This window comes from Onychomys torridus, chromosome 7 (genome assembly GCF_903995425.1).
Source record: "Onychomys torridus chromosome 7, mOncTor1.1, whole genome shotgun sequence".
Classification (NCBI taxonomy): Eukaryota; Metazoa; Chordata; class Mammalia; order Rodentia; family Cricetidae; genus Onychomys; species Onychomys torridus.
Genome location: NC_050449.1, coordinates 11,870,663 through 11,885,764, shown reverse-complemented (window position 1 = coordinate 11,885,764; position 15,102 = coordinate 11,870,663). Strand labels below are relative to the sequence as shown.

General features: G+C 40.9%; 1 protein-coding gene across 7 annotated transcripts in view; it reads left to right on the top strand.

Annotated features, from left to right (window-relative positions):
- Positions 1-15,102, top strand: part of Fat3 (FAT atypical cadherin 3) — a 584,013-nt gene that overhangs the window by 255,994 nt on the left and 312,917 nt on the right. The gene's annotated exons all lie outside the window — the stretch shown is intronic.

Here is a 15,102-nt window from a genome sequence, read left to right as displayed (position 1 = left end):
TCTGATGGCCTCCCTAATAACAGCTTTAATTTTCAGAATTTTTTCCATCCTTATAAAGTCATTAGTGTGAATTATGGCAAAAACATTGATGCAATATTTTTCAACAATGAAGCAGGGGATATACATAACCAATACATTTAGCAAAGATTTGTGCTCTGGATTTTTTAAACTGGAATGTTGTTGATTCTAGTAAACTAACCCTTTGTTCTCTCTGTGGTAGAGATGAAATTTAAAGAGTTTTACTTTGTTCTGGAAATGTGCTACATAAATAATGATGAAAATGATTAATGTAAATGTGAATTGTGCCAGTGTTCTAGGTCTACAGCCTATAGTACATAATGGATGTCACTGACCTCGAGATGAGAGAGATTTCTCTGCTGAGCCAAAAGGCCCATTTGAGTTTTCCTCTACCAGATTTGGAGCCATGTAAAATAAGTGGGCTGTGGGCTTTCTTCAAGTGCTCCTTGTAGGCTAGGCAGAAAAAGAAAAGCTGTCAAGTTGGAAAGTCTTCTTTGGGCTATGCCCTGAACTAGCTGCAGACAGAGCAGGTGAGGTCACTCAAATGCAACTCCTTGCTGAGGCTGTACAAGTGTGATGAGCAAGAGGCTGTGCAATGTTCAGACTCAGATGAAGAGGAACTATTCTTCCTTCCAGGGCTTGCTGAGTGATGGAAGCTGACCAATCTCTGCTCATCCCAACAAAGCTAGGGGGAATGGTGGGAAGTTTCTCTATGGCTTCAGACACTTGCTTTATTTCTGTCCATTGTGCCCACTCCAGCTCAGCTGGCTAGCATTTGGTGGAGCTCTCACTATGTGTTAGACATAATGATTGCTCTCAGTCTGTGTTCCTCATTAGACAAACAACTATGTAGACTGTGAGCAGACTGTCTGTGTGCCACTGTCTCATAAGAGTGACTCTTGAAGGGACTTTGCATCACTCAATCAGTGTGTGGCACTGGGGCCTTCCATTCAGTTTTATGAAGTGCATTTTTGGTCTGGCTGTATACCTGGATCTAATATTGGTGGGTAGGAATGTAAAAGAAGATGATTTCTGAACTAAGGAGATTTAGTCTCATGAGAAGATAGATCATCATACCTCATGCAAGTCAACTGTGTAAGAAACTTGCATAAAATTTGAACTACTGAACTCTGTAGATGATCAGCCATGAACAGGGTAGCTGGTATCAGAGCAAGCAGGCAGCTAGGGGAGCCTGGCAGTCCTGAGTGTCCAGAGGAATGGGCTGGTCCACAGAGGCAGAGTTCTGATCACCACCCAGAGAATATAAACTGGTTCAGTTAACCTCCAAAGCCAGTCCAGAGATATTTCAGCTACTCCAGGATGCACTATAATAATTCGAGGGGATTGTAAAAGATTCACAAATGTTATATGAGATCATAACCTCCAGATATTTACACTTCTTTTGTTTGTGAGTTTGATGGTATTTGATGGTTCAGAGTGTCTGAAGAGTTCCTGAGAAGCTGGGCACTGGTGGCACATGCCTTTAATCCCAGTGCTCGGGAGGCAGAGGCAGGTGAATCTCTGGAGTTCGAGGCCAGCCTGGTCTACAGAGTGAGTTTCAGAAAAAGGCACAAAGTTACACAGAGAAACCCTGTCTCAAAAAAACAAAAGAGAGAGAGAGAGAGAGAGAGAGAGAGTTCCTTTGAGAAGTTTGCCTCTTAAGTGATTGTTTAGAGAGGTAACATACAGAAGACTGGAGGTTTTTATCTTTCTTCCCTCTGATAAACACAGGCGCAGGCATGGCATGTTGATAGCATGTGTCTATGAAACAGGTCCTTGCTTAATGCTGCTCTTCCCATGGATTCTTATTACGACGTGGAATATCTTAGTTACCTTCTTCAATTGCTATGTCTGCCTCTGATCTCTGACCCTTGCTCTGCTCATGGGCCTATTGTCTTACCTACTTGTAAATGGTAGTTTAGACTTAGCATCTTGGGATAAATCTGAGCAAAATATATTTTATCTGCAACTAGACTAGCTGTATACACACACACACACACACACACACACACACACACACACACACACTCCCCAAATCATTTGAGAAAGACAAGTCTTCAAAATTGTGTCTTCCATTGGAATACCTCAAATTCTACCTGACTATTGCTTCCTTGGGATGTAGACATGTAGACATCCAATATCAAAATATTGGATGGCCTGAGTTTTTTCAATCAGCTGTAAATAATAGCCTCTTGCCTTTGGGTGTGTAGTGTAAGAGATAACAAGTAACTCTCACCATTAATAAGAGAGTTAACTGAGGAACCCAAGCCATGCATCAGCCTGATAATCACCAGGTGATCTTATTAGCTAAGGCATCCTGTGGAGAAGCCTGGTAATTTGTGTTTCTGACAAATTCCCAGCAGAGGCTGGAGTCCCCATGAGAGCTTGGTGTGCAGTCTCTAGACTTCATTGACCAAAGGGAGGTAGCTAGGGATGAGAAAGCCCTACAGAACAAGCAGCCAGTTTCATAAATTACCTCAACTCTCTCACTTTCCTGTGCTGTGGTTTTGAGAATCAACTGTGAATTCCAAGTTCTTTCTCCACCCATTCCCTACCAACTCTCATACCCTTCTTCTCTTTCCCGTTTTATTAATTGGATAAAAATGAAAATCATGTCCCTTTAATTGTCAGTGTGAGTAAAACACCACAGGGTCTCACTTAAAAAGTTGGATGTTATATAATACTTGGATACACTTGTTAATTTATAATTTTAATTGTATAGAAAATAGTTTTCACACAATATATTCTGATGATGGCATCCCATCACACAACTCATCCCAGATACTTCCCACTCACCCAATTCTACATCCTTTCTTTGTATTATTTCTAAAACATAGAACAAAGCAGAATTGGTAAAATGGAGCTTAGACCTACTTTAATAAAGAAGCAATCATATCCAATTTCAGTAAAGTGCTTGAATACTTAATTGTCAAGGAAACACTACCTCACAAGATAGGAGTATTAAAAAACAATTTGCTCTCCAAAGTAAGTTAAGCCCCGTGCTTCTGCACAGCTCCATTTGGGGGTAATCTGCTTAGAACACCCCGTGCTTCTGCACAGCTCCATTTGGGGGTAATCTGCTTACAACACCAACACCCCGCGCTTCTGCACAGCTCCATTTGGGGGTAATCTGCTTACAACACCAACACCCCACGCTTCTGCAAGCTCCATTTGGGGGAATCTGCTTAGAACACCCCGTGCTTCTGCAAGCTCCATTTGGGGGAATCTGCTTAGAACACCCCGTGCTTCTGCACAGCTCCATTTGGGGGAATCTGCTTAGAACACCAACACCCCGCGCTTCTGCACAGCTCCATTTGGGGGAATCTGCTTAGAACACCCCGTGCTTCTGCACAGCTCCATTTGGGGGAATCTGCTTACAACACCATCTCTTCCAGGAAATCAGAAGGAAAGCGCCGCACAATTACAGAGGTTTCAAGCGGGAATAAAAAGCAGGTGAACGAGAGTGCAAACGACTGCGCTCTTCCTCGTTACTGCTTTCTGGAACTGCCTTCATAGCAAATGGTAACTTCTCCCAAACCAGTAGAGATGGCCTGAATGACACTTTGATATTCATAAGACCTGGGCACAAAGTAGACAATGTGGCAAATGAGTATGGGTGGAACCGTAAATCACCCTTACTCCATTCAGCCATGAAAGGAGCCCTTATCCTATAGAATATTAAATTGTATTCATTTAGTCTAACAAGTTCAGGAGAACAAATGGGGCTCATGAGGATTTATTATTTAAATGTTATTTAAATTCAGAGGTGACCTTTGCGTCCATGTCAATGTGTTCTAGATGAACAGGAACAACAGGAAAATCTCTGCACTGTCCTTCAATCCTGAGGAGGATGGGTAATCCCCTCTGGACCAACTCACAACTGCAAGCTGGGATCATGGCACCTCTGGGATACTGAGGAATGGTTAGAGTGGCCATGCCCAAAGGACAATGCTCCCTCCTGCTGTGGGCACTGGCTACACCTTGTAGGGCCCAGCTCTATCAGCATGTTGTTAAAGACCATTTTAGAATTCCTCAGCCCAAATACTTCTAGCATGTTAACTCCAATAGTGTTGTTCTGTTGGGAGATCTCATACACTTTAAAGTATCTAGCAACTATGTGGCCTCTACTATATCCTTAGTACACACCTCCCTAGCTGCTGCAGTGAAGACCTCTCCAGACCATTGTCCCTTACAGACAGAAATGCCCTTTCTGAAAACCACTGAGGCACTGTGGAACCCTTCACAGGACCCTGTTTGCAAAGTATCCATACTAAATAAATGACAGGGCAGAATGATTTAAAAACAACAAAACAATGCATATATTTGAAGCATATGTATGCATATTATTACTAATAGTACATGGGAGCAGCTGGGTGGAGGAAAGGGAGGGGAAACAAGGTAATTATATTTTATTCAAAATGAAAAGTAAAATATAAAAGGAGGAAATGCAAAATTACCTCTTGTCCCTTTTTAATTCTAGTTTTCTCATATTTTAAAGGCTCCATGAACACTTGATATCAACTCTATTAGGAGTAAAGGGAACTACACAATAACAAAACTTCAAATATAATAATGTGTATGAAGTTATTGGCTCCTTAGTATTTGAGGAGGATTTAGCTGGTGACCAAACTCTCATCTGAGCCTCTTCTGAGCAGCTTTCTTCAGAAAACAACATGAAGAGATTATTGGGGAGTTTTAGGCTTGAAATAGTTTGTAGCTCCAAATCCTGTCCCTGTTTAAGGTCAGCCTTCTGATAAATAAACACACAATGTGACTTCAGACATGCAGGAAAGTGGAATGAAGCAGGGGTGTATCGCCCTTTCAACCTTGGTAGGTAGTCAGCAGCTCAAGCTCCAGAAACTTCTGGTGTCTGCAGCAAGCATGCCATGCTATGCGTACAAGCCCCCAGGGAATTTAGAGGGATTCCTCGGTGCTGAGATTGGGTTCTGGCAGGCCATTAGATTATGAAGACTTAGGCTGAGTGGAAAACTGTCAACCATCAATAGCAGGGAAGAATTTGACCCCCAAATAGATACAAATTAAAAAAAAAAAAAAACAGAAAAAACAGACTGTCAGTTTGAAAATGGCAAGTGTTTTATGCCACCTACAAAAAATAGTTTTGGATTTTGAGTAAACCGGATTACTTGGGAAAGGATTTTTGAAGTGCTGTTTATTTATAATTACATCATAGGATAGAGAGCTTTAATGAGAGGAAGGGGGTTGTGCAACCAGAACCTACATGATTAAAGCTTGCAGCGATGGTACTGCATCCCTGGCTGTTAACGGAGGGTCAGAGGCAGCCTGAGATGCAGTATGCTGGTCGCCCCTGGGGCTGGTCTGAGCCCTGTTGCCTGTTCCTCCATTCCGGCTCAGCTGCTCTGGAAAGCTACAAGAAATTACTGAAGATTATTTGGGAAGGTGATGGAGTCACATAAATAAAGTAGATGATAGAGATGTATTTATGAGTAAAAAGGAGACTGATTAAGGTCATAAATTTCTCTTTTATTTCTTGTATCTGGGTGTTATTTCCAGAGCAGTAATTTACTGTGTTGGTTTATTACTGTCTTCTGTTCTGAGGGAAACCTTGAATTTTAATTGAAACCACTACCTGCCTCCCTGTATCACTGAGTGTTGGATGCCATTGTGAAAGTCTGCCAGATGCTTCCTGCACCAGGCTATTGTGTTTCAGTAGTCCCTCATTTAGCATCTGCCAGAACACTGGGAAGAGACAAGAGTTCTACCTCATAGGTGATTGGCCCAAAGTCCCTCAGTAGTCAGCCCTATGAACATTACACAAGGTGTAGTGGTCCTTTTTCTCTGGATAGAAAGTTAGAAACTTCAACACTTTTGCCCTAGTTTTTAGCTAGATATGTGTGTTAGTGGTTTGAATGGACATGTGTTTGTTATGACTAAGTATAACTGTTATGGGATTTCTAGAGCTTTATCTGTTGATGATGCTATCCTGTGTCTTAGACATCTTTGCCTCAGGTTGTGAAGTTGTATGGAAGTCATTGTTGACTGGTTTTTGGTACTTTGTAAATCAAGATCTCATCTATTGTTACTCACTTGTCATTGTCAGGCTCACATTATCTGGAAGTACCACTATAAATGATCCCTGAGTGTTACATATGGGCAGTTACTGTAAGATGAGTTGAGATTTCCTTAATAGACTAGAGAACATCATGGCTACTTTGGCCTTCATGCCACTTTTTCTTTGCTTTGAGTCTTGCGGTTGTCATCTTTGAGTGACTTGGTTCTTAGCATCTTGAAAGTTTTATGAAGAGTTCAAGTGTTTTAAAAATCTATACATTTTGTTCACATTGATGTAGATTAATTTAGGAAAGCATGAGGAATGTCAATAACAAAATTTCAAAGCACTAAATGGTGAGCCCTGACTGTTGTCTTATTTATTTGTAGAAAATGACATCATCTTAACTTTGCATAATCAGTTAGGCTTCATGATAAACCTGAACACAGAAAATGCCACCAAGAATGTGTTCAAGAGGACAAACACTTGGGTCAAATATCTCCGCACTCGAATCCAGCTGCTTCACATGTTGCAGCTTCATTTCCACAGCTGTTATAAAATACCATAACAACAAAGCACCTCAGGGAGAAGGGTGTCTATTTGGCAGACAATTCCAAGTTATAGTGCAGCATTTCAGAGAGGTCAAGCTGGGGACTGAAGCACCTAGTCACATCACATCCACAGTCAAAACGGGAAAGAAATGAATGTAGCCAGTGCTGCTTGCTGGCATGCTTGCTGGCATTCTTCACTCTTACAAAGTTCAGGGGTTAGCCTAGGGGATAGTACTGTCCATAACAGCCTGGCTCTTCCTACATCAATTGCCGAGAAAAGAAATTCCCCACAAGCCATTTTGATCTAGACAGTTCCTCAATTTAGACCCTTTCCCCAGGTGATTCTAGGTTATGGCAAGGTGACATTTAAAACTATCCAACACAGAACTTGGCAATATGACATTGGGCAGATTGTTTAACCTTTCTGGGCTACAGTTTCCTCTGAGCAACTTCAAATGATCTTAATAGCACATTGGTTTGCTATTAAGATTAAATAGTTTAACGTATGTAAAGTACTAGAAGGAATACTTGGCACATAGCATACTCTCAATAAATGTTACATATTAAACAAATCTGCACATGCAGTTTGTTTCTGCTAACTGACATTCACAGTACATGATTAAGGCCTTCCTTATACAGTTTGTGTTTGCAAACTAGGACTGAATGTAACACTTTCCCCAAGGTTCATTAAGTTCACTGTATGATTAAGACTGCCAGAAATGCTGGCTCCCATCTATGTCATCACTTGAGTTGTGTCTGCCACGTGGACAGTGAAGAAACAAAAGATGCACTCTCAGAAACCTATCTGCCTACCCTGCTTTTTACTCATTTTACACTATGGTGCCTTGCAAACGCACTAATGGGAGCAATGGGTTTTCTGAATTTCAGTCCAGCCTCTGCCATTTAGTTACTTTGACAACAAAGGGAGGGCTCATTTCATTTGTGTCAACCTCAGAATTGTCATTTGTAAATGAGAATTGGAGCAAGGGTCAAACCTACCAAACCCTAACCTTAGGTTGCTGCTCCATTTCCTGTGCAGACATTACTAATCATTGGTAACAACTTCTCATGGTCTGCTCATGCTGGCATGGACAGGCATCACTAAGCAATGGCAGCATTATCTTACCATCTACCCATACTGGCACCAATCACTACAAAACACTGGTGGGAGCAGATGTTAGGGATAGAGCTACTTACCACTGATGACTCTAATAATACCTCTGCCTAGGACTGTCTTAAGTCTTAAGTGACAGTGACAGTGGAGAGAATACAGTGAGAGAAAAATGTAGACTCGGGTTTTGAAGAGCCAAAGAAGCAATAAGAGTAAGAATTGCATTGACTATGCAGTGGGAAAGAATGCCTGGAAGGAGGACCCTCCCTGTGAGCTGCAGCTTACAGCAGAATCTCTGCTGTTCCATTGCTAACCTCCAGTCCTTTCTTTCTTGTCACAGGTAGATTGAGGTAGAGGCTTGGACCATGGCTCTTTCTTCCCAAAATTTGTTGCTAGGCTTCAGAAATGATATCTGGCTGTAGTAGTTGCAAATCTGAGTGCTTATAGTTGACAAACAGACAGATGGATGGACTGGCCATGGCAGACTTGGTCCCAAAGAACACAATGGCAAATCTAGAAGTTACCAGAAGTCATCTGTTTTCTGCCCAATTAATCTGTTGGTACTAATGCACAGTTTACCATTGAAGTTTGAAATGGGTTCTCTTTATATAATAGATAGGACTATAACTATCTGTTATTGTGGAAACCATGTTGGGAGTGAGGCTGCTGTTACTGAGAGGTGTTAAAGAGGAGAAAATGCCTGTACCTTTACATGTGCTGATATAGAAAAAAACAAACAAACAAACAAAAAACAACCAACAGTGGAAAGTGTCTCCCTGTACACACTCTTGACAAGACTCTCCATCTATATCTCTTGGAATCACTACTTATTTTTACAGTAAAATTCTGCATGTACTGACTAATATCATCTTAACTGTGTGCTTCAACAAAGTCTTAGATCTCTTTAACAGTTATTAGATAAAAATGTGCTGATTTAAGTTTTATCCACAGTATTCTGTCTTAGTTAGGGTTTACTATTGTGATGGAAGGCTGCGACAAAATTCGGCTTGGGGAGGAAAGGGTTTATTTCACTCACAGTTCCATGTAACACTTCATTATCAAAAGTAGGAAGTCAAGCAAGGTCAAAAGTAGGAAGCCAAGCAGGGCAGGAATCTGGGGGCAGGAGATGATGGAGGCCATGGAGGAATGCTACTTACTAACTTGCTACTTACTAAGTCTGCTTTCTTTCTTTCTTTCTTTTTTTAATTTAAGAAAAATTTTTATTCATTTTTACTTACCAACCACAGATCCCCCCTTTCATCTCTTTCCCCACTCCCACCTCCAGTCATTCCCCAACCCTATCCTCTCCTCCAAAAGGGTAAGCCTGCTTTCTTATAAGAAAGCAGGACCACCAGCCCAAGGATGGAATCACCCACCATGGGCTGGGCCTTCCCCTGTCAATCACTTACACCTGTATCTTACGAAGGCATTTTCTCAATTGAGGTTCCCTTCTTTCAGATAACTCTACGTTGGGTCAAGTTGACATAAAACTAGCCATCACATGTTCCATTAAAAACAAAAAAAAAAAAAAAAAAAAAAAAAAAAAAACCTCCACAAATGTTAAAAATTAATTATTTTAGTTTATTTAAATCTGCTTATCTATAGTATGTTGAACAAGATGTGCATGAAAACTATGTATCTTCTCAGAGTTATATTCTGAAAAACCCACCTATAAAAGGAGGATTCTCCAGCTACATGAAAATGGAGTAGCTTCTTAACTCCCTTATGGCTCAAATTCCCCATGAGTATAATTATGACAGTTAATGAGTTTATTGCTAAAATTCAGTAGTTTAGTCAATTTTATGAAGTGTCTAGTTTAGCTTTTACATGTGAAGTATTTACAAATATTAATGATTATAACGAATTAAATGTATTCAAAATTCTTCACTTCAGAAATTTTACTTAAAATGAATCCTGTTTTGACAATTGATGGCAAACAGTACGAGAAGCCTTGAAAGTCTTGGATGTCTACTATACATTCATGTTTTATGAGTGCATACTACACATCCGGAACTGTGATAGGCACAAGATAGAAGGCAAGAAGGAATAAAACAATAAACTCCCCCTTCATGAGCTCATCCGTCAGCATTGCTTCGCCACCAATTGACATCATTGCTCCAGTCACCCAGTTTAGAATGCAGAAATTCATATCAAGGACTTTTTGTGAGAGCTATATTTCTAATAATGATAAATACTTAGGATATTAATTGGTGGTTTTAGGCAGAAAAATCTTTGAGAACATGAATGAGGAGAAGCAAAACAAAATTCATCACATTGAAAACAGGTTATTACATGGGAAAAATGGAGAGCCTTTCCAGTGCACTGTTTCAAACACACTGGCATCACATGCTTTGTCGAAGCGAAATGAATTCTACCACCACTTAAGCATATTTCTCATCTCTGTAAAATCTGCTGTTTTATAAAGATATACTTCATCTCGGCTCTATGTACATCCTAAATGGTCGATTTTTTACTTAGTTAAATTGTTTTCTGTCATGGTGAGAAATGCTTTCTTCTGAAGACATGATGTTTGGGTCTGAGAAATAAGGACATTTATTAAAATAGTGTATTAGGAAACTAGCTGTAGATATATTTTTTACAATTTTAGTTAGTATTTAAGAACTTTTAGTGCCCAGTGAAATTACTTTTACTATGAAACAGCCTCTGCTAACAGGAGTCTCTGAATTCTCACTTTTGTACATAATTAAAAATCATTGGAGATTTATTTCTTGCCTATATATGTTGAGAAATGTCAGGGATGTTTAAGTGGATCTCTGCCGAGGCTTTGCTAGGTCATAGCATCCAGCTAATGATGTAAATCAGTTGGTGCTTTTTCCCTACTCTAACTTAATGAGCCTTTATTGACTTCGGATTCTATGCAAGGAAAGAACACAAGGAAACCAGGGCCTTCTCCCATAATGTTCTCAAGGCAAAATCACTGCAATCAGGCAAAAAGAAGCCTGATTTCAGGGTGAATTCTGAGCTTGTTATTGAAGATTTGTCTTGGATCTGTGATCATGTCTTATTTCTCTTAAGCCTGAGAAGTGATGTGTATTAACAGATGGTTTTCCCAGATGATGGACCCGAAGCCATTGTGTGTCTGCACAAACAAAAGGACCATCATTCTGGACCACTCTCTAAACTCTATCAAATGTGTCCTTCAATTTTTCGCCAAGTCTCTTGAAACAACCCACAGTGACATAAGACTCATGCTTGGGAGGTCCCATGATCTGTTGCTTGCTTCATGTACTTTCTGAACAAAGGCCCCTGCATTTTCATTATGCACTGATCCCTGCAATACAGTAGCCCATTCTACATGTCTAATTTTCATTTAGCCTAGCCTGATGCTGTAACTACTGGAGTCCTACCTTGAGGTCTGCTTATTGGCACTCTCTTCCAAGCTCAGCTCTTTCAGGGCTCTGCCCTCTAACCTGCTGTCTTTCATCTGTGGTAATGTCATATAAATGAGACTTAGGATAGTAAGCAGGCTAGGATATGAAAGGTGACCTTGAAGATACCTCCCAAGAGGCAAATCTACCATGTTAGCAGCCATGCTCTGCAATGGTTAGGTCTGGAATCCCAGGCCAGTGTCTTCTCTGAGGATGACTGAACATAGCCTCTGTAGACAAATCCAATGTTAGAACGTAGTCCCCATTCATGTCCATGGAAAGAAAATTGTCATACCCAAATCATTTTGAGGGGTGATAGTTCTTTTATTGAGACTCTTGTTTTCTATGTCTTAGAGTTGCACATTTCCTAGTGACCTCTTAGACTTACTAAAGTACAATAATTTCTATTTCTGTCTTCCAACTGTTCTCAAAAAATTGAAGAGCCCTTGCTGGAACAGTCTTGCCCTCAAATGGAAGCCTTTATGGCCCAGACTCTGGTCACTAAGCTACTCATATAGCTTGTGACAATGGTTTCTCAGTGTGCATAGCCTTCTACCAGCTACACAAAAGATCAAAGTTTCTCTCTATTGCAGTTTTTACTTTTATACTTTTATTTTAGTGAATATTTCTAGTTCTTGAATGACAACCAAAGAAATCAGATAGGAAACAAGGCCAACTGTTTAATTGTTATTTCTTTGGCTAGTCATAGGATGAAAAAATATGCTGGCCACAAAGAAATAAGATTCTTAAGAACAGAGAGTAAGTGACTTATTTGGTAGAGTGTTTGGCCCCAGATTTGATCCCAGTACCACATAAACCAGGCACCATGGAGCAATGCCTGTAACCCCAGCCTTTTGGGAGGTAGGGCAGGATGATCAGAAATTTGAATCATGCTGAGCTTCAAACCAGCTGGAGTCCAGCCTTGTCTGCTTGAGAACCTTAGTTGGTGGTGGACACCTGTAATTCCAGCGCCCTGGAGGCAGAGACAGGCAGATCTCTATGAGCCCAAGTGCAGTCTTGTTTCATAGTATGTGCTGGCCTACTCAGAACTACTGAAACCCCATCTCAACAAACAAATAAAACAACACAAACAAACAAATGCTTATTAAGAGTAGGGAATTTTATCCCTTTAGATGCAATTTTTATTTGGTTTTAAGATTCTCTTTATTCATAGATAAGCAAACAAATGCTGACTTGTCAGAATTGCCTTCAGGACCATCATTGGGAATGAAGTTCATTAGCAAACTATTCTGACAGCAAACAGAAGTCCCATAAATTACCTGTTCTATTGGCAAACTTGCATCTTGCAGTTTAAAGGGTGTTTCAGGTTGAAACCATTGAGGGCAAAGACTGTGTCAATATAAAATAGGCAATGTCAATGTCCCCATCGTTCACAAACTTTCAATTGATGGAGAATGAAGTTGCTAAACACATGTCACTCACAAGGCAGAAGAGGAAGTCTGAACATGCATTAAACAAAGATCAGTGTTTGTCCTGGAGAATCAAGTTTTCCAAGATGGTATCAGCTTTGGAAGTCTCTGCAGACAGGGGCCAAGGACAGCCAGAGCAGAAGGCACAGCTCAGAAACCCCTTCTCCCTTCATTCACACAGTCTATAAGTGACAAACAAAAGCCTTGCAAGGTTGTTTGGGGGGGGAGGGGGTGACAAACACAGGCTATCTGCTTCTCAGGTTTACTACTAAATCAAGACTGTTTACTGTGCTGAGACAGGTTCCTTTGGATGTCATTGAACCCCTACAATAAAGTTTATATATATGAGTGTTTTGCTTGCATGGATATCTGGTCACTGTGGACATGCTGTGACCATGGATGCAAGAAAAGAGCATCTAATCCCCTGGAACTAGAGTTATAAATGGTTGTGACCTGCCATGTTGGTGCTGGGATTCAAACCTGGGTCCTCTGGAAGAGCAGCCAGCTTTCTTAACTACTGGACCATCTTGTCAGCCTCAGGAGTATTTTTCTTATTCAGTATTTATTTACCCATTTGTTCATTCTTTGTTCAACATTAAGTATTGTTTATTGCACATTAACTAGTTGCCAGGCACGTGTGGTAGGCATTGGTAACATAAGTGACTGGTTTTAGCCCACAAAAGTACAACTTCCCACATTTCAGGTGCTCCATGACAATGCTGAATGAATGGATGGATAAACACAGGCTTCAGGTTTTCTGTATTACTCGCATCTAACCTGGGGTTCTACATTTCTCTTTGTAGTAAGTTATTGGTGAAATTATTAAGGCCACTCCACGTAGTTAAAAGGGAGGTTTATTTTGTGGACTAACTTACAAATGAAGGGGTAGTTTGCAGGGTCTGGCAAAGGTATAGCGCAGTCCAGCCGTGTTCTCTGGAGAACTCTGCTCGGCCTACCTCCAGCGTCCAGCCTCCTGGAACCAAGAGAGTGACCTCCTCCTGATCCTAGGTCTTCCGCTCCCTCCTCTGCCCCGCCTTGTGGGCGTGATCATTAACGAAGCCTCAATGGGGGTTGGAACTTCCAGGCCAATGCTGGGATGGCTATCCACTACAGTAAGTAGTCACTTGGCCTTATTGAAATCCAATGAGGGCTGAAATTCTCTACATTGGTTTTGCTTATGTTTACATTTGACATTTGCAATGTTTTTGTTTCTTTGTTTTGAAATCGAGTTTCCCAATGTAGCCCCAGCTGCCCTAGAACTTCCTATGTGGCTTCAGACTCAAACTCACAGAGATCTACCTGTCTCTGCTTCCTGAGAGCTGGGACTAAAGGTGTGCACTACCATGCCTGGCCTTTTGAAGTGTTTTCAAAATGTCATCTCTGGATTCCTCTGCCTCTGAGGAACTGAAAAGAGGTTTTTTATTAACACAGTTATTGGGTCATCAGGATATCCACAGTACTGGTGCTTTCACACCTATCCAGAGAGAAAGATTAAGAAGTTGGTAGTCTCTCTTTAAGTCGGTTTATTCTCTCTCAGTTACCAAAGTGCTTTGGGAGTCCCATCAGTACTGGATTTCAACACTGACTGTTCTGGCCAATGACTTTGACCTGGTTAAAACAGGATCACAGAGCCATCTGCCCCTGTGATACGATCTCTCTTCTCTGTTTGGTTTTAAGGTGATTTAATACATAGAGGTAAAGGTAGGTAAATAGTGTGAAATGCCTTTTACTTTCATATACAGGAGAAATACAGAAGTTGGCCTTTATTAGCAGAAATTATTTTTTTTTGTTAGCAGAAATTCTAATTGTGATTGTAATTTATACCTGCTTCATAGTGCTGAACCTCTTATGGAGTCTGTCTGTGACAGATTTAGAAAATCCTACTCTCCAAGTCTCCCAGTGCTGCATGGGGAGCTCTCTATAAGAATCCTTGTCTCAGAGTCAGGAGATGCTTGTCTAAGTGTCATAGCCACCCTGCTTAGGCCTGTCATTTTTTTTTACCAGAGGTCAAACATTATGTTGGCACTTTAAGTAAGTGGTGGGTGATGGAATGCTTGCAGACAGATGTCTGTCAACCTTACCATGAGCAAACTTGAACACAGTGAGTCATGCTTATGGGTTCTGTCTGTCATAAATAAGTAAACCAGCCAGTTTTCTGGCCTTTAGTGTGGTGGTTGTATTATTCTGCTTAATTGGTACATTGTAGATGTAACCGTCTTGTTAAATAAGAAACACAGAGCCAATTGCAGAGTTAAAAGCCAAGAGGTCAGAGCAATAGCTGAGAGCTGAAAACCCTACCCTTCACTGCTCTCTGTCTTTCCTCTCCGCAAGAGAGCTACTTCTGTGTCTTTTTTCTTTTTTATAGACTTTCTGTTCTGCTTTCTCATTGGTTGTAAACCCAGCCATATGACCTCCTCGTCACTGCCTGTCTGTATAGACCTCCAGGTCTTCTGTGGTTGATACTGAGATTAAAGGTGTGTGTCGCCATGCTGGCTGTGTCCTTGAACACACAGAGATCCGCCTAGCTCTGCCTCCCAAATGCTGGGATTAAAGGCGTGTACTAGCACCACCCAGC